The sequence below is a fragment of the Suncus etruscus genome, chromosome 6 (genome assembly GCF_024139225.1).
Source record: "Suncus etruscus isolate mSunEtr1 chromosome 6, mSunEtr1.pri.cur, whole genome shotgun sequence".
Lineage (NCBI taxonomy): Eukaryota > Metazoa > Chordata > Mammalia > Eulipotyphla > Soricidae > Suncus > Suncus etruscus.
In genome coordinates, this window is record NC_064853.1 from 127,009,465 (window position 1) to 127,017,745 (window position 8,281).

The following is an 8,281-nucleotide window of genomic DNA, read 5'->3' on the forward strand; positions in this document are numbered from 1 at the left end:
TCCACAGCAAAACTGATAAGAATGTACTAACTCTACACAATGCCCCTGAGTTGAAATTTATTTTGTTCCTTATCAACGTTAGAACAGAATGATGTTGAATATTGAACTAACTGGCCTTATTTAAGAACCCACTGCAGTAGAACAACTTTCCCATTTCAATCACATTAAGTGTTAAGCACAGATACTTGTTCTTCTATTATTTTGTAATTTCCCCTTTTCATAACTATAAACATATTTCCATATGTCCATAACCACAAAGTTCTACCATGCGGTTTAAAATGACTGAATTAGGAATGCAAATTATTATCAGTGCAACAAAAACATGCTATGGCCAATGGAATTCATACTCCACTCTTTTCCTTTTCAACTTCAACAAGTGGCTTTGATGTTTATATTCTTATTTCAGCAAGTACCTCAGCAACTTGCATCACCTCCAAAGAATATGTAGGTGAACAGAGATTATTGTGTACTTAAGCGATCCAAAAATTTAAATGTTGTGCTCTTCAGGAATTCAGTGCATCCTGCATTTTAATTTGTGTGTGTGTGTTATAAGTCCAAAGGGAAAACATTTTTCTTTTGTCAGGAGAGTCAGTTAATTTTGAAAGAAAAGTTTAATTAAGACTAAACAAACTTAGATTGTTTGTTAGCCTCCAGGCATACAGCTCTAAAAGCAAATTAGTTGTAGGATAATTGCTGTTGTGATAAATAATTCCAAATAAACCATCCCACTACTATATATTTTAAATTTCCGATACTTCCATGTTTACACAGGATAGATAACAAAGTACAAAGCTTCCAAATATTTATTAGTCATGGTGACCATTTTCTAATGGAAAAACTCATAAGATTTAGACAATTAATTAAAAGTGAACACTAACTAGTAGCAAGTAGAAGTAAAAGTATCAATATAGGGATGAGTGGTAGGCACACAGGTCTTAAGTTGTAAATAACAACATGAAAATGATGTAAGAAACTAAAGCTGGACCAGAGAGATAATAACTGAAGTAGGGAACTTGTCTTGCATATAACCAACCCAGGTTTGATCCTCAGCATATGGTCAGCACACTGCAACAACTGATTCCTAAATGCAGAGCCAAGAGTAACTCTTGTTACTTTATGTACACTTTATTTTTAACTAGTGTGTAACTGTAATTATACCAATTAGTAAGATATTACTAGCAAAAACATGTAAAGGAAACCTTGTAAATAAAAAACTAAAAGAATATTTTAGGACAAAGCCCCTTTAGAACAAAGCATGCTAACTTTTTCTTTTCATCTTTTAAGAAATTTATTTTCTATATCAACTTTGTTAATTGACCTGGAAAGCAACAAATTGTACCTAAGCATCTTACTGTTATATGAATAAAATACAGTTTAGAGACTGACCAACATGTCCTCTTGAAGTTACCTATAATAGTATCTTAAATATCTTTTATCTTAAATATTTAGTATAATGAATACCTTCACCAATTCACTTTACTCCCACTCACTCCACCTTCCTTTTATATATTTTTCATTAAATAATTTATTTATTTAAATACCGTCATTACAAACATAATTGTAGTTGGGTAAGAACACCCCCATTCACCAGTGCAACCTTCCCATCACCAATGCCCCATTTTAACCAAAACAAAATGCCCTGTGTTTTTCCTGTAGATACAACAGTATATTAAATTGTGAAAATATCAATATATTGATGGTTTTCTTTTTTTAATTTTTAATTTTAATTATGATATCAAGTTGCAAAGAAAGAGGACAAAGTAAAGTTACAGTGGAAGGACAATAACCCTTTCTGATACCTTAATTTTGAACTTTGAGCCAAAGAACATTAAGAAAAATAAACAGAACCCATGTACAATTACTTTGTCCTTCAAGTCCCCAGGTTGTAGTACATTATATTTCTTAGCAGTACACAAAGCAATCTAAAGCCAGAAAACTTATGTAACTCCTTAAACATTGAAGGCATAGTATTATTTTACATTTCCATGCACATGAATATTAGTTTAAGTTAACTGCAAAAGTTTAAGTGTGTATTTTTTTTTTAAGGATTAGAGTCAAAGTAGCACAGTAGAAACGGTGTTAGAGTGGCAATTATTGTTTGCATAGACCCACCAAAATATGAGGGACATGGAAAGGAAAAGCCTTGGCCTAAATACAAGCAGACCCTACCCCTAAAGTTTCCTGGAATAAGACCAACTCTAGGCTCCAGGCAAACTAGTTTGTCCAATCCAGGTCATTGTCTGTAGTGCCAATACAGTTTTATTTTTCACACAGTCTCTGTTGTTGGTATTATGTTTCTGTATTAAAGATCCTGGAATCTGCTTATTCTATATTGCTGTCAGGATGGTGCAGAGCGTCCTCTTGTTTCACTTCACAATTAAAGGGCAATGCAGAGAACCGTGTCCTGTAAGCAGGTCGTTGTTGTTGTCAAGTCTTCTTAGTGTTAAGAGAAGTCTCTTTTGAGCAGGTCGATGTCAGGGGCGTGGTAGGGTCTTCCCTGGTAGAGGTGTTGTTATAAAAAACATTGGATGTTTCGTAGATAGCTTTCCTGGTTCAGGGGTGAATGGAGGATGCCCATTCTTCTGAGGCCTGTGCCAGGTCAATGTTCAGGGTGTAAGGCCCCATTGCCCTACGAGATTTGTGTGTTCCAATCTCTATTAGATAAGAACTTATTTGTATGTATAGTATTTTCCCATTTTAATGTGCCTATACAAACAAGGAACAATGCCACGTGGTGTTATCGGCGCATATGGGGGCCTCAAGAACAAGTCCAACAATCCTCATGTCATGGTTCAAACATAAGCATTAAACTGAGGGACTCTTTAACCAAATTTTTTTTATTGAACAGCTCACAAAGTGAAGAAAGGACAAAAAGTGCGGAAAACAGTCACTGTGTAAGAGAATATTTAGTAAGAGTTATAGCTGTCAAAGAAAATACACATAAAATATTCAAAAGACATACGTGTCCATTTTATGTCTTTTGAAATAGTTGTGGGTTGTTAAATTCAGTGCATCATTTTGGTCTGTGATTAGGACTGCACTACTGAAGTTAAAAAGGGTAAATGTGGGGTACTGATGGTTGGGGGTAAGAGATTTAAGGATTAAAAATGAGTTTTTGTAGCGGTTTGTGAAAGGGCAGAACACAAAATGGACATTCTGCATACACAAAACATAACTTAATGATAGGGAATACTATGTATGTATATGTTTTGAACATGTAGACTGGTAAGAAATTGTCAGTGGTAGTCAACCAGTTGCTTAGTGCAACCAAGCAAATCTCAGCATGCCCCAAGTTTCTGGACGCCTGGGCTGGCACCCAGGGAAGACCTGGAGGCCAGGGGCAGAAGAGGGGACGGCTGGGGGCCTATCAAGGCTCCCAGCACCCCCAAGCTAGGGAAAGGGCCTTCGACATGGGGTCTCCCCAAATTCCATGCTGGCTAGAGCTAGCCTCCAGATCAAGAAAGGATTCTGTAGAGAACCAGAGCCAGGATCTGCCCGCCCTCATCCCTGTGCCCTTCTCAGCCTAGTGCTGGGAGAAGGGTGGGAAAGCCCCTCCAGGAAGGACCACCCGACACCCACCTTTTCTGGCTGTCTGGGCTGGCATCCAGGGAAGGCCTGGAAGCCGGAGGAAGAAGAGGGAATGGCTGGGGGCCTTTCAAGGCCTATCAAGCTAGGGAGAAGGCCTTCGACATGGAGTCTCCCCAAACCCCAAAGCATGCTAACTTTAATATATCGTAGCCCAACTGACAGGGGATACAGACTCCTTTATTAAAAAATCTCAAGAGATGTTGATCTAACACTGAATCTGCTCTCAGTAACTAAATATTTTGAGCCTTGTTTTCTCTTACATCAGTAAAATCATTTACATTTATAATTGAGTACAACTTTCAGATATGGTTTCAGCCTGAACAAGCTATTCATACATTTTCTTATATCTTATAATAACCTATTTAGAAAAACTCATTCTAGTAAATTGTATTCCTGCAAAGGATCAAAAAGAGGTTAAATTATACTTGTTGATAATCTAATCATTGATAAAATAATAAAGGACAAAAGTAGATATTAGCAATGAACACAATTGTAAATAATTTGTGGTACCTATAATTTCTGAAAATAAAGAGAAATTAATGGAAATAACATGTCCCCATCTCAAGGACATAAAGCCCGTTTATACAGGACCTTTTGTTTCCCTTGGCTGATCTTTATAATGTCTATAATATTTAAGGATATGTCATAGCAATATTTTCTAGAATATTGGAAGACATTCTGAGACATCTCAAATTTATATATGTACATATGCATATAATTTTATGGGGATGTCAATAATTTTACAATGTAATTCTGAGAACAAAATAGCCAAGTTTTCCTTCTTCTGTTTCTAGTCATTTCTCCTGGGAAGCCAGTGTAAAAGTTAATATATTTATTGAATGGGAATCTATCATTTCCCCAATTATAAAATGTCTTACCCAGGCAATATAGTATTAGCAGAGCCAGATAAGGCAGCTCTCAGTCATATCAAAGATTTTAATGTACTGAGGTATAATAGAAGCTCACTTTAAAAAAATTAACAACTGATATCAATATTAAACTCTATTTTCCATCTTAGATTTACTTTGACAGATTAAGATCTAGGGCAGAAAATATAGCCAAGAAAGCTGAAAGCAAAAATAGAAATCTTTGGGTTAGAATTCAGGTTAGTTATGCTCTGGTTTCTTTTCACCCTTAGGGAAAAGTTAATAGGAATCTTGACATCACCTGGAATTGCATAAATGCCAATAGTTCCAAGTAGCAACCCTGAAGAGGCCAGAATATGAATATATTAAAGTACATTAGAGCTACCCTCAGCAGCTTGCAATGATTCACATTTAAGAACATACCATAAGTTTCCACTCCAAACAAATGATTAATAATAATGTGTGAGACCCCAATGATTTTCAAACTTGGTTGGATTCACATTTTTTAAGCTGAGAAACTTTTTTTTATATATTTTTGTTTATTCGTTTGTATGTTTTATTTTTGTGGCCACAATCAATGATCTGCAAGAGTTACTCCTGGTTCTGCACTCAGTGATTACTACTGGTAGTGCTTGGAGGACCAAATGGGATGCTGGAGATCAAACCTAAATTGACTTTTTGTGAGGCAAGGGCCTAACTGCTGAAATATCTCCCTGACCCCTAAACTGAAAAATTCTTTACTGGAAGAGGAACATCAATGTTTTTATTTTTCTTTTTTTAATATATCACAGATTTTTTTATTATCTTAGAAAGTTATAAAACAAGGACTGGATCGATAGTACAGTGTACTATCATGGGGAAATTGTCATACATGTGGCAAAGCTGACTTTTATGATCTCCAGGATCCTCTAGGGTCCTGATGAGCCAGCCAAGTGTGATTCCTTGAATACAGAGCCAGAAGTAACTCAGGAAAACTGCAAGGTGTGGTCCACAAACAAAACAACAGAAAGTTATAAAGCATCTAAGAAAAGCAATGTATTTCTTTTGCATAGAAATTTAAAATGTTTCCAGTATGTTTCCAAGCCCAGTGGTGGACCATGTTACGAAAGGCAAGAAAAAGTGAAGAGAATTTCAAGCCATTAACTTCAGTGAAATTTTAAGAATTTTAGAACCTGTTATCCTTTATTACAAATACGAATTTATTTTTAGCTTTAATTGATTTTTATTTTAAAAATATCATATTTTAAAATCCACTTTATATATTTATTTATTTTTTATGAGGCCACACCTGTTGATGCTCAAATGCCTTACCTCTAGCACCACCTCTCCGGCTCCTATAAAATCAACTTTTCTAAAAAAAAAAAAAAGGCTGTGATTATCTTTTAGATTTTTATTTGTGTACAAAGACTCAATTTGACGTAAGTTTTATATAATTTCTATAAATCCAGGGTATATAAAATTATAATTTGATTTCTGTCCTAAACTGTAAAGGGAATTTTAGCTAACTTATTTCAATAAATATCTCAAATATCTTACTTAGGATTTATTTAAAGTCGTGAACTGCAATTACATGAAAGCATGCAGTATTCAAATTTTTAGTTAAGATTGTAATATTGAATACAACAAAGATGATTAACCAATTATACTCATTGATATTTTCTTCTACTTGTTATATTTTTTAAATATATATTTATGTTTGGGCCAGAGTGGTGGCACAGGAGGTAGGGGGTTTGCCTTGCACGTGCTAATGATCCCCCAGAGTCCCATATGGTTCCCTAAGCCAGGAACGATTTCTGAACAATTTCTGTATATATATTCAGAAATTTATTTTTTGTTTTTGTTTTATGAGGCCACACCTGTTGATGCTCAGATGCTTTACCTCTAGTGCCATGTCTCCGGCTCCTATAAAATCAACTTTTCTAAAAAAAAATAAAGCCTGTGATTATCTTTTAGATTTTTATTTGTGTACAAAGACTCAATTTGACATAAGTTTTATATAATTTCTATAAATCTATATAATATTTATTATATATAAGATATAATATAATGATATAGTATATATTAATTATAAATATAAATGTTTATTAATATATTGTTAAGATAATATATAATTAATATAAATATTGTGTATATATACATACATACATGGTGTGTCCTGTATTCCAGGGAAGTTTTAAGCAAATTTTTTTTGTTTTTTTGTTTTTGTTTTTGTTTTTGGGTTACACTCTGCAGTGCTCAGGGGTTACTCCTGACTCTAGGCTCAGAAATCGCACCTGACAGGCACAGGGGACCATATGAGATGCCGCATTCGAACCACCGACCTTCTGCATGAAAGGCAAACGCTTTACCTCCATGCTATCTCTCCGGCCCCAAGCAAAGTTTTATAAACAACTTTTATATACTTCTGTGCACCTTAAATTTATAATCTGATTATTATATTTTTAGAATAACCTTATAATAAAAACTTGGGGATAATGAAACAAAATCATATAAGAGCATTAAATTTTCTGAGACAAAAGGCAAGAATAACCCAGAATATTGCCTTGACATAATATTTTGTTTTTCTTTAAAAAATCTATTCAAGATTTTAAGACTATTTTATTTCATGAGTTGAACAGATGATTTAAGAATACATTGAAATTATTTTGAGATAATACCTCATCTTTAAATTAACCAGTGTCAACACACTATTGAAATTATTTTAGAAAGTTGCCTGAACTTATTTGCATCTAAAATTCAGATTTCCAAGGAAGAAACATATATTATCTATTCACAATTCTCATATGTAACATTTTTTGGAAAGAATTCAAAACTTAAAATTATTCTTATTGTTCATGGGCCCAGAGGAATAGCACAGTGGTAGGGCATTTGCCTTACATGCGACTGACTCAGGAAGAAACTCGGTTTTATTTCTGAAGTCCCCTATGGTCCCCCAAGCCAGGAGTGATTTCTGAGCTCATATCCAGGAATAACCCCTGAGCATCAATGAGTGTGGCCCAAAAACAAACAAATAAAAAATTATCATTGTTCAAATCATGTAACTCAGAAGTTATCATCTCCAAAGAAGTGACATCACTATTGGGTTGCCAGTTCTAATAGTATATTTTGTTTCCACATACTTATATCTAAAGTTAGTTTCTGATAAGAACTGCATTCATAAGTGCAATGCAGGCAAGCAAACCCTATTGAAATCATTTTCTTGATCCTTTAAACCTTAGATTGGATCTAGTAAAACTGATCTAGTTGGACCCTTCTAAAAATATGGAACTAGGTTATGTTTCCTAAGGTTCAATACTCTAGTTGGGACACCTTTAAGACCTTAGTGATAGCACAGTGGGTAGGGCATTTGTCTTGCACGAGACTAACCCAGTTTTGATTCCCGGCATCTAATATGGTCTACCGAGCCTGCCAGAAGTAGACTGAGTGCTGCGGGGTGTCCCCCCTAAAAAAAAGCCCTCATTCTGAATGTTCTAAGATGCTAACTTTTTTTTGGGGGGGGGGCACACCCGTTTGACGCTCAGGGGTTACTCCTGGCTATGTGCTCAGAAATCGCCCCTGGCTTGTGGGGACCATATGGGACACCGGGGGATCGAACCGTGGTCCATCCTACGCTAGCGCTTGCAAGGTAGACACCTTACCTCTAGCGCCACCTTCCCGGCCCCAAGATGCTAACTTTTACATTTGTAATTTCACTGACATTTCTCAGAGGACTTGAGACTTGAGTATTACTCTTTCTCTTCCTGAAGATGAGGAAATTATTCCTCAATTCAATAAAGTATCAACAAACTGAGTCAGTTTATCTCTTATTAATAGCTACCATAAAAATC